The following is a 16,880-nucleotide window of genomic DNA, read 5'->3' as shown; positions in this document are numbered from 1 at the left end:
TTCAAGCACCTGCTGCAGATGACAACACATATGGAGCATGTCTACTTAGCCCTAGAAGTGCCAATTTCCAAGACATTCTTGTTCTGGCTTCTTCATGAAGATGATGGACACAGTAGCATTTGGACACTTCCAGGAAAGGCCTAGCAAACAAATGGCTGCATTTTTAAAGTGCCTATTTATGTATTATTTAGGCAGGGTCACAGAAAATGTAGAGTTGAAGAGAAAGGAAGGGAACTATCTTCCACTGGTTCATGTGTCAAAGGGCTGGGACAGGTAGAAACCAGTAGCCAGAACACCATCTTGATTTCTCACATGGGTGACAGGGGTCCACGGACTTTGTCCACCTTGCCCTGCCTTCCCAGGTACATGAGCAGAAAGCTAAACCAGAAATGGAGCAGACGGAACTCAAACCAACTCTCTGGTATGGGATTCTGGCTTTACAAGTAGCAGCTTAGCCCACTGTGCCACAGCACCAGCTTCTTAGATGGCTATTTTTGATTCCAAAAATTCCCACAGTCATTTGGTCCTAAAGTGAGGATGGCTGAAGCTGAATACTTTCAACCTTCTGCCTGCCCAGTGCATTAATTATTCATAATGTCCTTAAATACTCCTATCTGATGAAATGTTAAGTAACACATTAAAGATTCATAACAATGCACCTAACACAGGGCCAAGGATAGAATTAAGCAGAACCAGTGTGACTTCTGATTACATCTTAATTCTAGGCACTGAACACCTCCAGGCAGCCGGGACTCTGTCTTATTCTGGAAGAAAGCCAAGGAAGTAGATCCCACAATATCCCTGCCAAATTGTCTTCAAATTCTTGGCAAGAAGTTATTCCATGTTTCTTTCTCTTTTTAATAAAAAAAAGGCATAAATTACATACATATGTTTGTCCACCCACAAAATTTGTATACAGATGATAAAAACTCAGAACATGTTTAGTAGTTCAGATGTTTCCTCTACGCTTCTTCCTAGTCCAAGATTTTCCTCACTTCCTTCTTCTGCAACCTCACCACCCAACATACACACACACACACACACACACACACAACAAAATCGTTACTTGGACAAGACCTTGGCATTGAATCTATCTTATATCCTTCCTTCTGTCATCACTATTCACTTCCTGTCATTTTAAATTTGAGAGTGAATCCAAGGAGTCCTCTACTGCCACTGACAAGTTGGCCAGGATGTAAGGTGATGGAAGCAAGGCTCTTAAGGCAGTTCAGGGAGCCAGTGCTGGATCTGCTGCAGCAGATGGCAGGAACTTCAAGTGAAGGAGACACTTGAGTACGTTTTGGAAATAGAATGATAGTATTGCAGAAGTGATAGCAAAGGTGGGTATCATCTGATATGACTTAAAGAGTTTTTATTTTGTTTCATTTATTTGGGAGGACAGATGAAAGACAGACCCAGAGAAAAGGATGGTGCTAGATAATAGAAAGATAAAGGGAAAGATAGATGATAGATGATAGGTGATAGGTGATAGATACATCTTCCACTCTGGTTTACTTCCCTAATGTCCACTACAGCTGGGGCTGGACCAGGCCAAAGCCAGGAGTCTGGAACTCAGTCCAGGCCTTCTAGCAACAGTGTGTGGCTTTCCAGAGTCTGCACTAGAAGCCAAGTCAAGAGCCAGAGCCAGGAATCAAAGCCAGATATTCTGATGCAGGACGAGGGCATCCTAATCACTAGTCCAAACACTTATTCTAAGTTTTGACTTGAGCATCTTGGTGGGCCATGCTACCATTTTCAGAGAATGAGAGAATGCTAGTGGAGCCACTTTAGGGGAAGGATAGGATTAAGAGTTCTGTGTGGACTTGTTAACCTAAGACACCTATTAGACACCCAAGTACAGAATCAAAGTCACCTGCCCCCAGGGGCAGAACAGGCCTGGAGAAAAGTCCTTTTTTTTTTTTGGATAATTTTTACATAGTTGATTAGGGCACAATGGGTCAAGGGCTACAGGAAAGTGGGCAAGACCATTGTTTCCACATTATTGTTTTTTCTAGATCTGGGGTAAGGGGAGAGATGAAGGGAGAAGCCCCACCCAGTCTCCCACACAACCCAGGCCACTGATGTCAATGTGGGGCATACTCCAAGGGCACTGCTCAAGTGGTTTTGATGGTTCAACAGTTCTGAATTGCTGCAAGTCTCACCATTCTAAGCATGATGAAATCTCTCCAGAATCCATGGGCTGACATAGTCCAACTTAGCCTCCGTTTGTCCAGATTTTCACTGCCAACACACGGCTGGGGTAGTTGACCCATTTGTTCTGTCCTCCATCCTCTGTTGTGGTACCAGGTTCCAATGGACTGCCATATCCTCCATGTGCACTTGGATTTGCTGTTTACTGTTCTGCCTGAGCCTCTAAGGAGGCTCGGTTTTGACACATGCACTCCATGGTCAGGTCACGGAACCTGCACTTCTCATTGTTTGTGGTTCTGAGTTGGAGGGAATCCCCAAAGAAACTTCATCTGAGGTGATCCCAGGCCTGATTCTTGTATGTGTATGCCAGTACAAAGCCTGGCACAGCCTGGCACCCCAATCAGTTTGTGCATATGTTGGTGGTTGCAATTGCTGAATCAGTTTTGTATCCAGCCCTGTCTTCCACATGAACTAATAGATGTTGCAGCCCAGCCTGATTCTGCCCACCACACACTTGGCCCTTAAACAAACTAGTGGGTGCTGCAGCCTAGTTCGAGTGACTTCCCATAACCCTCATCAGGCCCTCCCCCTGCCCTGGTTCCTGTGCTTGCCAATGTGTACAGCTGACTGATCCATTCTGTCCCACACATCCCATTCAGCTCTCATACATGTCAATGACCATTGAAGCCTAGTTCAACTCAACCAGCCCTGGCATCCAGCCCACTCACGTGCTGGTGGGTGCCGTTCTGTTCAGCTGGTTCTCATGCTCTCCAGTGGGAGTGTTGACCCAAGAGGAAGGTGCCCACTATTTTCCTACTGTGCTCATTCCCACTCCCAGATCATGCACTTTCCAGGTGGTTCTGCAGCTTAACTTGACTGAATTAGCCCCCAGTGCCAGCATCTGCCAGCTGATGCTGCAACAAAGCCCAACCAACCTTCATCCACTCTGATTTATGCTTGCACCAGTAGGGACAGTCAACCAAGCTTGGCTTTGCCCTGATCTAGCTCACTTGAGGCCCACACGTATTGTAGCTCTGCCTGGTCTGGTCTGACCCCATCCCAACTCACGCTCTCCAGCAGGAGGTGTTCCAGCAGTAGAGCCCTCCACATTCCCCCTATCAGCTTTACCTCTTCCCCCACTGAGTCTTGAGTGTGATGCTTGGTTGTATTGGCCAAGTCTGGCATGGCCTGCCTCACTTCAGCTCTTGCTAGTGGATGTTGTAGCCCGGCTGGACCCAATGCAGCCTACCTCCAATTCCAGCTCAGGTTGGTGGGGGCTAATGTCTAACCCAGCTCAGCTGGCACCCAGTCCAAGCCCTCATGTGTACTGGTGTGTGTTGCAGTTGGACCAAGCCCGACCCACACTCCACTCTGTGCTCAGATTCGCCAGCAGGTGATGTGAACTGGCCCTGACTGGCTTGTACTTGACCTGCGCCAAATGTATGCCACTGAGTACCATTCCTTGGTCTGGTCTGGGCTGCTCCCTATCATGATTGTTGCACACACCTGCATGGACTGTGTCCCAACAGAGGTGTTTCCCAGGCTTCTCCATTAGAATCATTCCCAATGCCAGATCTCATGCACACAGGTGGGTCCATGGGCTAGCCATACCCAGTCTACCTTCTGATCTAGGAGGAATAATGGCCTTTCCTTACCAGCTTCAACCCATTCCAATTACAATTGTGGGTACAGCCCAGTCTATCCTGGTCTACATGCACACACAGCTCATACCAGGCTCAGCAGGGGCAAAAACCTAGCCTAGCCCATCCTACACCTATCCTGGTTCTCACGAGCACCAGTGGTTGCTTGGGTCTAGCCCAGTCCAGCATACCCAGCTCCAGTCCACACTTGTGCCAAGTTATGCTGCAGCTAGCCATATCCAGACCAGAACACAGTTCCCATTCCAGCCCCATGCTTACCAGTGAGAACCACAACCCAGACAGGGTGTCCCCTTAGCTCTCCTACTAGGTGGCTGCTCCAACCCAGCTTGGGCTAGTCCCACACCTGTCATGATCTTTGCCTTTAGGTGCTGTAGCCTGGCCTGACCCAGCCTAAACCAAGTCCCACCACTCGCTGGAGGGTGCTAGAACCTGGCCCTACTCCATCTGCTCCCCTCCCAGTCTCATGCAACCTGGTAGGTATGATAGCCTAGCTGAGCTTGATCTGTGCTCCAGCCTAGTTTCTGCTTTTGGTGGTGAGGTAAAGTTGGCTCGGCCCTTCCCTGCCGCACCCCTCCAAAGCCAACCCACACACTAGCCAACAGTTGCAGTTACCCTGCTCAAACTGCCCAACACCAGACCTGAAACGCATGCTCAGCAGTGGGAGTTGTGACCTCCAACAGGTTCCCCAAGTTCCTAGGTTCCCCTACTTGGTCCACTCCCTGACCTACAGTTCACATGCCCCAACATGTGCTAGGTCCTTGCCCGGCGTAGCCTGCCACTCCATCTTGGCCTTTGTATGAGCAGGAGGATATTGCAGCCCAGCCCACCACACACCCTGTGGTAGGATGCACATGCAGGTACTGTAGGGTAGAACTGCCTAGCCTGTTTCTAGCTCCAGCACTCATGAGTATCGATGGATTCCACAGTCATTCCTAGCTCATCCCATCACCACCCCAACTCTTAAGCTAACCAGCAGGACTTTATTTCCACAGGGTTGGGCCCATTTATTTCCCTCAGCATCAATCCCTGGACCTGGTTCTCTGGCATGCTGGTTGGTGTCATGACTCTTCCTAATGTGACCCATCCCCTGTTCCAACACTCAGTCGGGTACTGGGCTCTAGCCTGCTAGACAGGCCCTCAACCATAGCTTTCAGGAGGACTAGTATGTAGCAGTCAGCAATGTTCTATGCTAACAGCCCATCTCAGAACTCCCATGTGGGCTGGTGAATCAGTCTGACCTGAACAGATCATATAGACTCTCTGCTCCAAACCACCAGGTCTTAGTCACCATGCTTAGGAGCAAATTCAGTAACCCCTTCGTTGGGAGTCACCAGGATTCATCCCTCATCTACACTCACATTGGCAGCTATTACATACCCCAAAACCCTAGAGCTTGCCACCGAGCAGCCAGCAGGTGGAGCCTTGTGCCACTTGGAGCACTGGCTGCCCAAAAGCTCAGGACTCACCGTGGCAATAGCCATGGCCTTAGTACAAAGCATTGGGTCCAACCTGGCTCAGGTACCCCTCGCAGTCACCACACTGCTGAGGGTTGCTTTCACCTGAGCCCCACAGCTGAACACCCCAAAAGTCTTTTTGGAACCATCAACCTACACTTGGAGTTTTTTAAGATTTATTTTATTTTTATTGAAAAGACAGATACACAGAGAGGAGGAGAGACAGAGAGGAAGATCTTCATCTGCTGACTTACTCCCTAAGTTGTCGCCATGATCACAGCTGAGCCGATCCAAAGCCAGGAGCCAGGAGCTTCTTCCTGGTCTCCCACACAGGTACAAGGTCCCAAGGCTTTGTGCTGTCCTTGACTGCTTTCCTAGGCCACAGGCAGAGAGTTGGATGGGAAGCAAGCCCGCTGGGATTAGAGCTGGCACCCATATGGGATCCCACTGTGTGCAAGGCAAGGACATTAACCACTAGACTACTGTGCCTGGCCCCTACACATGGGTTTTTAAGCCCATGGTGGGATGAAATCACTCAGCATAGACAGCACAGAGAACAGGCCTCAAGACAGAGCCTGTTATTGTTTGTGGTAATGCCAGAACTTGCTTTCAGTGAACCCTGGCAATAAGAAAAAGGAAAATAAACACTGCGTAAGATATAATACCTTAAGCCAGGAAAACATATATTCATTTTTAACTGTTCTGTAGCCCCATGGGATGATACAGGGCATTCTGATTCTTCCCTTTGGCCAGAGCAGCCATTCCCTGAGGGTGCCAATGATCCCCTCCCAAGGAACACAGAAGATCCCACAGTGCCCTTTCATCCCTTCAACAAGGCTGACTGACATGGCCTTTCCCTACAATAGCAGGTGCATAGTATCAGGATTGTCTGCTTTGGCCAGAACCGTATCACTTGGCAATATCTTATTTTCAGAAGCTTTGATTGACAGTGACATGTCTTTAATATTTGAAAAGAAGGAAATACTTAATCAATTCTCTGTTTAAGGTAGCCAGTTGTTTCAGATTCAGTTTATTCATCAAGGATGAGCCTGTGAAGTCTTCAGTTTCACAACTGAAATGAGGGCATGCTCTTCAGGGACTCATGGCAACCATTTATGTCATGGGTTCAACAGTTTTAGGGATTTGTTTTGCTAAAACAAAAGTCATGCATTTTGGTATTTCTCTCTAGCTAAAGTCAAATACACAGATAATCTTTTGAAATATGTGCATTTCTGTTTTACTTTTCTATTAGTATTACTTTTCTATTTTTGGTGTCTACAAGTATAATGGTTTCAGGCAGTCATTTTTTTTCCCATGTTGGTAGAAAGTAAAAAACAGGAAAACTGACTATTTACAGAGATCAGAGATTTGCCCTGAATGACACAAGGGCAATTTCACATGAACTCTTTAAGCTATCACAGTACCACAAAACCTTGAATTATTCTGTATCCGTCCTGTGAAACATGGTATCCAATAGCCAGAAGTCTATTGATAAATTGAAATGTGACTGACATGATGTAGGAACTAAGTTTTAATTCTAATTTCTTCTCATTTAGATAGCAGCATGTGACTAATTACTACTGTATTTGATAGGGCAATTCTGGATCTATATCCTCACCAACAAAATGGCTTCTGCTAGCATCAATCTCCAAACTTTCACAGTTCTTAGCATAGAAACACATGGTAAGGCATTTGAGACATATCTGTGGAATACAAATCTGGAGAATCAAAAAATAGTCAACGTAAAAAAAAAAAGTGACCTAAGTAAGTTAGCATATTTTAAGGGAAAAACACAAATGGAATTTCCTCAGGATGACTTTTCTGGAAAAATCAAGGTTTTGAAGGATAAAGGGAAATAAACACTGGCACTGACTCAGTTGGGTGGAACTCTCGCCTGCTGTTCACATGGGAGCAGAGCAGGTACAATCACATCACACTTGTCTTTCTCATTCCTCCGGATCCGGAAGAGCAGCTTCCTCTTGGGAGTATTTTCCTAATCCAAGTCTCCCTGTGAGAAGACCTCTCAGTGCTTGGACTACGTGCTAGGAAGAATGTCAGGGAAAAAAAGCGGACAATTGTCAGGAAACCACAGTGAGAGTTGCCAAGACTTCCATTCCAATGCATAAGACAGACTTCCTCCAGCCACAGCTCAAAATAGCTGCTGGCCCCCAATTTTCTGGTTAAGATAAGTTGGTGAGTCATAACAATCCATCCTGGCCAGGATTCCTTCCTCTCCACTTCTGTTCTGAGGAGTGTCTTCTTTCCAAGCTGAGGCCTGTTCTCTGCTCCTTTTCTCTTCACATGGATAACGGCAGATGTCTGCAAAGTTTCCAGAGCAGGTATTCAACTCAGGAGGCTTGTCTTCAGGCGCTTGAAGACACAGATGAAAAACTTGCCATTATTGGTAACCTGAAGATGATAAGGGTGGAATGGCAGGCCCATCATGTTCATTCGTCTCTACACCATACACATTCCTCACTGAAGCATATACAGCTCTGCTCAGAATCAAAGACTGACAAGCTTGTCATCAAAGTTTTTCCTAAACTATTTGTTCCTCAAATCTGTAAACTTTTCATTTTTATTTTTAAAATTTAGTGATGAGATTTTTTATTTTGTTAAGATATGCACTTTAAAAATCAACATCTTGATCATTTAAAAATTTATGAAAAACAAATGAATTTCATGTATTTAATACATAGTTTTAAGAGCATAATAATGGGGCCAGCATGGTGGTCCAACAAGCTAAGCCTTCACTTGTAGCACTGGCATCTTATATTGGTGCTGGTTTTAGCTCTGGCTGCTGCACTTTCAACCCAGCTTCCTGCATATGGACTGGGAAAGTGACAGAGGGTGGCTCAAATGCTCGGATTCCTACACCCATGACAAACTTGGGGGAAGGTGCTACTGACTGGCTTCAGATCAGTTCAGCTCTGGCTGTTGATGCCATTTAGGGAATGAACCAGCAAACAGAAGTTCTCTCTAATTCTCTCTTTCTCTAATTCTCTCTCTGTAAATCTGCCTTTCAAATAAAAAATATATATATATTTTAAAAGAAGCATTATATTACTTTGCATATACCTTCCCTCTTTCCCACCCTCCCTCTTTCTTTTTTCTCTTAATTTTTATAATGGCATGCGTTGTTTTCTTCGAATCAGAAGCATAATCCTCCAGAAAACAAAAAGTTGAAAACTGAATAAGTAATAAGTAATAAGTAGAAAAGTAATAAGTAGCTCAAGAGCACACTCAAGGTCTATAAGCAACAATCAAATTTCAAAATGTCAATTTCACTTATACATATTATATTTTTTTGCATCCTGTATAATAGCTATCACAAATCAGGGAAAACACATGATAGTTGCCTTTTAGAAGTTGATTTATTTCACTAAACATAACAATCTTCAGTTGGGTCCATTTTGTTGCCAAAGATAGGATTTCATTTTTTAATAGCTGAGTATTATTCCATTGTGTGTGTGTATCTGTGTATAATGTTTTTATCCATTCATGTCTTTATCAAATCATCAGTTGATGGGCATATGGGTGGATCCCATTCCTTAGCTGTTGTGAATTGAGCTGTTATAAACATGTGGATAAAGATAACTCTACCATATGAAAGTTTCATTTCATTTGGGTAAAATCCCAGTGGTGGGATGGCTGGGTCATGTGGTAGACCTATTTTCAGATATCTGAGGAATCTCCATACTGTCTTATATAGTTGTCATACAACTTTACATTCCTAACAACAGTGAACAATACATTTTCCCACATAGCTTCACCAACAATTTTTCTTTGAAATTTAAGTTTTGGATGATAGTTATTCTATTTGTGATTTTTGGTGCGTAGTGATTCTGAGCATTTTTTACTGTGTCCGTTAGCCACCTGTATTTCATCCTTTGAAAAATGCCCATTCATATCCCTACCCAGCCCATTTCTTAACTGGGTTGCTTGTTTGGTTGTTGTTGGGTTTCTTGAGTTCCTTCTATATTCTGGATATTAATCCTTTATCAGATGTATAGTTTGTAAATATTTTCTTCCATTCTGTCCATTGCCTCTTCCTTGAGTATTTCCTTTGCAGTACAGAAGCATCTTAGCTTGATGTAATCCCACTTGTCTATTTCTGCTTTTGTGTCTTGTGCTGCTGGGGTCTTATCCAAGAACTTTTCGCCTATGCCAATGTCTTGATCATCTTAAGTGCACAATCCTTTAGGACTAAGTGCATTCCCAGACTGCACAGCCCTCATCTCCATCATTTCTAGACTTTCACATTGCTCCAAACTGAAACTTGAAACCCAAGAGACTGAGTTCTCCATTTTTCCTTCCCCAAGCCATTCATAATTGTTCTATTTTCTGTCTCTATGGATTTGACTGCTCTGGTGTCTCATGTAAATGGAATTATACAACATTTATCTCTCCGTGTCTGGTTTATTTCACCTACTGTCTCCAAAATTCATCCATACTGTAGTATGTGTTGGAATTTACTTTTAATGCTGAATAATATATTTCATTGTATAACTATGCACTTTGTTCATTCTCATTTGCTTTGCTCCCACATTTTGGCCACTGGGAATAATGCTTCTATGAACATGGATGTGTAACAGTCTAAGCCCGTTTTCAATTATTTGGGGGATCATTCTGAAAGTGGAATTGCTGGATCATGTAGTAATTCTGTGTTTAATCTTTTGAACAATTGCTTTTACTTTTTAAAAAATCACAATTTTTTTCATCCTTCCACATGCATTTTCCAGCATTTTATATACTATTTCAGCTTTTCATCACCATTCTTAATCTCATTTCCTTTTTGCTTTTAAAAAATATCAGCTTGTGGGCCCAGCACGATGGTGCAGTGGTTAAGGTCCTCGCCTTGCACCCCCTGGGATCCCATATGGGCGCCGGTTCTAATCCCGGCGGCCCTGCTTCCCATCTAGCTCCCTGCCTGTGGCCGGGAAGGCAGCAGAGGACGGCCCAAAGCTTTGGGACCCTGCACCCGTGTGGGAGACCCGGAAGAGGCTCCTGGCTTCGGACAGGCATAGCATCGGCTGTTGCACTCACTTGGGGAGTGAATCATCGGACGGAAGATCTTCCTCTCTGTCTCTGCTCTCTGTATATCCGTCTTTCCAATAAAAATAAAAAAAATAAATCTTTAAAAAATATATATCAGCTTGTAGCCTGTTTTTAACCTCATCTATGTTATCTATTGTTACATGTATTTCTATAAGCTCTTTCGTTGGCTTATACTCTCTAACGTATCCTTTCTATTTCTTTAGTCTATTATTGTTTACCTAGAAACTGTCAAAGTTGTCTTCATATGACTATAACTTGTGTCTCACAAATTTATCTTATATTTTTAAAGTTTATTGTATTTATTTGGAAAGTAGAATTATACAGACATCTACAAACTGGTTTACCCTGCCCAAATAGCCACAATGGCCAGGGCTATGTCATGCTGAAGCCAGGGGCCTAGAACTCCAACCCTGTGAATGATAGGGTTCCAAGCACTTGAGACCATCTGCCTCTGCTTTCCTAGGAGCATGAGCAGGGAGCTGGATCAACAGCAAAACAGCTGGAACTCGAATCAGCACTCTGATAAAGAATGCCAGTGTCACTGGTAGAGCTGAAGCCATTGCACCACAATGCTGGCCCCTGCCTTATTTCTGAAAATTGTAACTGTTTCTTCCCTGGGCTGCCTTGTGAGTAGGGCTGGGAAGCTTCTGTTGACAATGGGAAAGGGAAGAAGCAGGAACCAGGGCCTATGATGGAGCACTTGCCCTGAAGCAGAGACCTGAGTGGGAATGCACATGAGAACAACACTTTTGAGAAAGTGGGAAGAACAGGACCAGGTGGAGGAGAAATGAATCTGAGAATGCAGGAAAGTTTCATCCTCAGAGGAGCTTTGACATTGGGCAGAACCTTCAGATGCAGGGCAAATTAAGGTTGAGGGCTAAACCTTCTTGGACTAGAAATGTACAGAAACCAGAAGTGTACCAGGGTGGGGATGTTCCTTCCCTTAGGGAAATCCTGGGCACAGACACCATCTTCACTGTCAGCAGGTGACACTTCTGGAGTGAAGGTGCAGAGCTGGATGAGGCACCATGACAACCATAATGAGTTCTGGAGATAAAACATGCTACATTAACAGGCAGTCAGGTCTCCTTATCCATTACAATGGTGGCCAGCCAACTTAGAGGAGCATATTAAAATTATCTGGCAAGAAAGCTTAATAAACCCCCTCTTTTCCAAATATGTAATTGGAGGAAGCAAACTTGATCATTTTCTATAGTCCAGCTTATCTTCCCAAAATGGAGAGGTATGCCTCAGCAAAAATGATAATATTTTATTTTCTTCATTAAAAATGCATTTATTTTATTTAAAAATCAGAATCATGGGGAAAGGGGGAAAGAAACAAGAGAGAGAGAGAGATCATCCATCCTCTGGTTCACACCCCAAATGGCCACCTGGGCTTCTCTGAAGACAAGAGCCAGAAGCTTCTTCCAGATCTCCCATGTGGATGGAATGGCCAAGAACTTAGACCATCTTCTGCTACTTTTCTAGGCCATTAGCAGGCAGATTTGAAATAGAGTAACCAGGAAATGAGCCAGCACCCATATCGGATGCCAGCACCACAGAAGGAAGGCGAGATCGCTATGTCACCATGCAGGTTCCCAAGTTTCTTATATATGGCTTAAGTTGAATCTATTTACAGAGGTTTTCTCCAACAAAGAAAAAAAATTAATCTGAACACAGGCTCAAAATCCAGCTTCTCTGCTTCAAATCCAGCTTCCTATTAATGTGCTTGGGAAAGCAGCAGAGGATGGCCCAGGTGCTTGGGTCCCTAATACCCCTGTGGTAGACCTAGATGAATTTCTGGGCTCCTGGCTTTGGCATGGCCCAGCCCTATCATTGTGGCTATTTGGGGAATGAACCAGTGAATGGAAAATCTCCCTCCTTCTCTCCCATTCCATCATTGTAACTGTCTTTCAAATGAGTAAATAAATATTTGAAAAGTGTTCTCTCCCCATGACAAGTCTTATGAAGGAGGTAGATTCTGCTTTTGTAGGATATAAATATTATACAATTTGGAAGACCTTTTTCAGAATAGTAACACAACATTTTGACGACAAAATTGATGGGTATGTATAACCAAATTCTTAGGAGATGCCTGAACAAGACAGAGGCCCTCATGGACTCAGGACAGACGTTCTGGGGGAAAGAATTTGACTCTAAGGCTGTTGCCACCAGCTGGAGCCCATCCTGTCACTTCAGACAGCATGAAGGAATTCTTCCTCGGCTAAGTACCTGGGAAGTCTCAGGTCAGTAAGCTCACTTGAACACTCTCAGGACACTTCAGCTTGGACATACCCTACCTTAGACCACAGGAACTGAATCAGGCAGACCTGGGTCAAGTTTGCCTCCTTGGAATAAGGATAAAGCATAATAATAAAAATAATAGTTGTAGTAGGTAGCAATTACTCTTAAAGTTAGCATGTTCCAACCCTGAATCTAAGCATTCTGTATGACTGACCACATGCAATGTGCATCTTTTTATTACCATCTTAGAGAGGAGGAGCTGACATAAAGACATCATACACAGCAAAATCAGAGCTTCACAGTAGACAATAGTGCTGCCACGATGCAAACCCATGCTCTGATTCTAAAAATTGTACCCATATTGTGCTCTCAGAAGACCACGGCAGTTCATCCTCACCAAAACACAGTCAATTGGGGTCCTGCTGCAAAGGATCCTTGTGTGTTAGTTATGCAGAGAGTTTTAAGGTCCTTTGTTGCAGGGTTTAAAGGCTTAACTAAAGTAAAGCAACTGAAAGCACTTAAGAAATACTTGAAAAGGCAAGGTACTGGAGCCAGCACCCAGACTTGTATTGTACAAATAAAGCCACTACTTACAGCACCGGTATCCTGTATGAGTGCTGGCTGGGGTCCTAATTGCTCCGCTTCTAATTCAGCTCCCTAGTAATGGCCTGAAAAAACAGCTGAAGATGGACCAAGTGTCCACATGACAGACCCAGATGAAGTGCCTAACTCCTAGCTCCAGGCTTCCTCCTGGTCCAGCCCTGGCTGTCAGCACCATCTGGGGAGTAAACCAGCTGAAGAATAAATATGCGAGTGTGTGTGTGTGTGTGTGTGTGTTTCTCTCTTGTATGTGTGCACTCTCTCTGTAACTTGACTGTCAAATAAATAAATAAATCTTAGAAAGAAGAAGAACGGTGATGTACTTTTAGAATACAATCAAAAGCAGCATTTGAGGTCAGCACTTCCTGTTCCTAAAACTAACATACCAATAGCCAACTTTCATTTTAGAAATTTCTTTTTCCATGCATCTGGAGCATTTATTTCTGTGTATGTGGAAGCAGGAACAAAAGAAGCTTTGATAGCAGCTATGATGGATGAGTCATCCTTATCTCTGTCTTTCCCTGCTTTGCACCATGGGAAGCAGGGCCCTTGCTCTGGCATTGATTTGCTCCTGGATGGGTAAAGACACTCCTTTGTACCTGCACACAGTCCAGATTGCTGGGACACACAGGCCCTTCTGGTGGTGAACTGCTTTGTTTCCCTCCTCCCCCCGCTCTTAATTAAATAACCACTCTGGAGGCCTAAGCACAATGATTGGGAGCAGTTCCAATGAGCTCTTATGTTGTGTCTTAAAAGAATGAAGGGATTCCCACGACCAACTTCTTCAGAGATAGATTTTTTTTTAAGTCTAAATGGAAAAAATTATTGCTGAACCTACTTTGTTCCAAATACAGAGGTAATAAACAGTAGCACATTGCCTAAGCCTCGTGGGAATTCTACTTACATTTCTATCTGCACTTTATATTGCAAATTTTTTCTGTGCTGGGGTCTGACACATTTTCTCTCTGACTTCATATCAGCTTGGCCTCTCTGGAGCCTGTCTGTACTTATGATTATGCTGGGGAGCTGAGGGAACTGACAATGGATGGATCAGCTTTTTTTCTAGCTCTATTGGAGTTGTTCTATCAAAGAATCTTTGAAACCTGGCATGCCTCAAAGGAGAAGTATGTCCTCCTGTGCCCCTGAATAGATTGCCATTACCTTGAAATTCTTTTCTTCACACGCTGTTCTAGCAAATGCAGTGCTTATTACCTTGCTGGCTGCTTGCTTGGCAAAGAAGAACCATGGAAGGCAGAAATCAGAAAAGGTCTCCAAGGAACTTCTTCTAATGTATTTGCCTATTTATCATAGACATTTCAGTGCCTGAAAAACTTAAAGCCACACTTAAAAACCTAACCATGCTTGCTACATCCTCTGTGCATAGGAATAGCGTATGAGAAAACCTATATTAATACCAGATTACTAATGCTCCTATAAAACACATCTTTCCCTAAAAAGTTGGAGGAGTTGGCGTGTGATATACAAGCATAGTAAGATTAATATGGATATACTTAGAACTAAAAAGGTTTTATTTATTTTTTAAAAAATTTATTTATTTACTTCATAGGACTGGCATGTGGCCTAACAGCTTACCCATCACTTGTGACTCCAGCATCCCATACGAGTGCCAGTTCATTTCCTGGCTGCTCTAATTCTTTTTTTTTTTTTGAAGATTTTTTTAAAACTAAAAGGCAGAGTTAGAGAACTAAAATGCAGAGTTAAGAAAGCAAAGTCATAGAAAGAATGAGAGTGACAGAAATCTTCCATCTGTAGATTCACTACTCAAACGTCTGCAACAGCTGGGGCTTGGCCAGGCTTTAGCCAAGTGAAAGGAGATATTGAAGGCAGGATCCAGGAGCTTCCTCCAGGTTTCCCACACGGGTGCAGGGACCCAAAGACTTGAGATGTTCCATTGCTTTTCTGTGCACATTCACAAAGAGTTGGATAAGAAGTGTAGTAGCTAGAACTGAAATTAGTGCCCATATAAGATGCAAATTGCAGCAGGTGATCTAACCTATGGAGCCACAGTGCCATCCCCTGCTCCACTTCTGCCTCAGATCCCTGCCAATATACCTGAAAAAAACATGAAGATGGCCCAAGTGTCTCGGCCCCTGTCACCCATGTGAGATACCTGGATGAACCTCCTACTGCTAGCTTCAGCCTGGCCCATAACTGTAGCCATTTGGGGAGTGAATCATTGAAGGGAAGATCTCTCTCCATAGAATGGAAAAAGTGAAATTTCAGACTTTAGAAGCTGTACGCCAATGTTCATGGCAGCATGCTTCACAGTAGTCAAAAAAATAGAAACTCAATTATTGATCAACAGATGAATGGCAAAAAACAAAGAAAAATAACTGGGGTTATAGTCTCACTTTCCTTTTCTTTGCTCAATGCATTGTTACCCTACTCAGTGGTATGAAGTTCCTGACTACCAACTTGGTGTTCCAATGGGACCTCAACTTGTTTCTTATTATGAATGTGAGGAGTCACATAACTATGCCCACGGATATATCATTGCTTCATCTTCTGGCAAAAGTAGAGAAGCCTTCTCTTCATGTATTCATCGGAAAAGCTTCCACTCACCTTTCATGCCAGGATGCCTGTTTTGGCTCCAGCATGCTTTACTCTAGAAAAAGATGACTAGAAAAAGGTGGTCTAGAAAAGATGACTGAAAAGGTGACATTCATAAGGAGTCCTGAAGGAAAGGTGGACATTTGTAAACAAAACCAAAGGAAAAGGGAGCTTCAAGCAAAAAGGAAACATCAAGCAAAAGAAAGAAATTGGAACTAGGCATTACATTTTTAAGATATTTGGATCTTTAAAAGAAAAGATTCTGCTGAAACTGAACACAAAACGAGGTGAGTTTCATCTATTCTGAATCAGTCACTTAGACGTTGTTGTGTACATCACAAAAAGTCACACTCCACTCATTCTTTCACTATCTCCTACATTCCCTTAGTCACATCAAGAGAGAGGCAGAGACAAAGCCACAGAGGAAAGCAAAGGGAGAGGGAAAGACGAAGTGTATGGATTTCTAACGGCCAGAACACTCTTAGAAACACTGTGATGTCCAGGTAGGTATGTATATAAATGTATATTTTTAAAAGGGGGGGGGCTGTCTATAGACAAAAGAGTGCATGCAGAGAGCCCTGTGTTCTATTTAAATCCTAGATGAGATCTTAAAGATATCTCAGTCCACCAACTCCTTATTGAATCAAAACATCATTCAGGGACTTCATGAAATAGAATTAGGGGGACTGAGCACAGGCAAGTGAGCAGTTGCAATCCTTAAATCCCCCTTTCCCAAAAATCTCTCTCCCAGCCTAAGAGAGAACACGTCAGTTCTTTTCATGTTACCTAATTTTTTTCCTCCACCAGGTGGTTTAGGTGTTATTTTTTCTAGTTTACTGATAAGGCTTGGACTGAGAAAGATTAGTAATATTTCCCAGTGCTGCGAAATAGTGTATCAGTTAAGATTAGGGTATGAATAGCAAACACTTGAAAAATAAAGACTTAAGTGAGACAGAAATGCAAGAACAGAAAAAAATCATACTAACTTGTCCATTCCATGGTCATCAGAGACCCAGGATTTCTCAGACTCTCTACTTACTTATCCTTGATATTGACAAATAACTTCGGGGACAACAGACATGTGAAGAAATGCTCAAGAACACTAGCCATCTGGAAATACAAATAATAATGAGGGTTCCCC

At 43.4% G+C, this 16,880-nt stretch overlaps 1 long non-coding RNA gene across 1 annotated transcript in view; it reads right to left on the bottom strand.

The window, feature by feature from the left end:
* Positions 1 to 13,215, bottom strand: part of LOC121168668 — a 50,662-nt gene extending 37,447 nt beyond the window's left edge. The window contains exon 1 of the long non-coding RNA XR_005885739.1: positions 13,163 to 13,215. This is a non-coding gene — a long non-coding RNA (uncharacterized LOC121168668). The remainder of the gene's footprint in view (positions 1 to 13,162) is intronic.
* Positions 13,216 to 16,880: the final 3,665 nt, after the last annotated feature.

Source organism: Ochotona curzoniae, unplaced genomic scaffold (genome assembly GCF_017591425.1).
Source record: "Ochotona curzoniae isolate NIBS_2020 unplaced genomic scaffold, NIBS_Ocur_1.0 scaffold_1037, whole genome shotgun sequence".
NCBI classification, from domain to species: domain Eukaryota; kingdom Metazoa; phylum Chordata; class Mammalia; order Lagomorpha; family Ochotonidae; genus Ochotona; species Ochotona curzoniae.
This window is presented reverse-complemented; position numbering and strand designations above follow the sequence as displayed.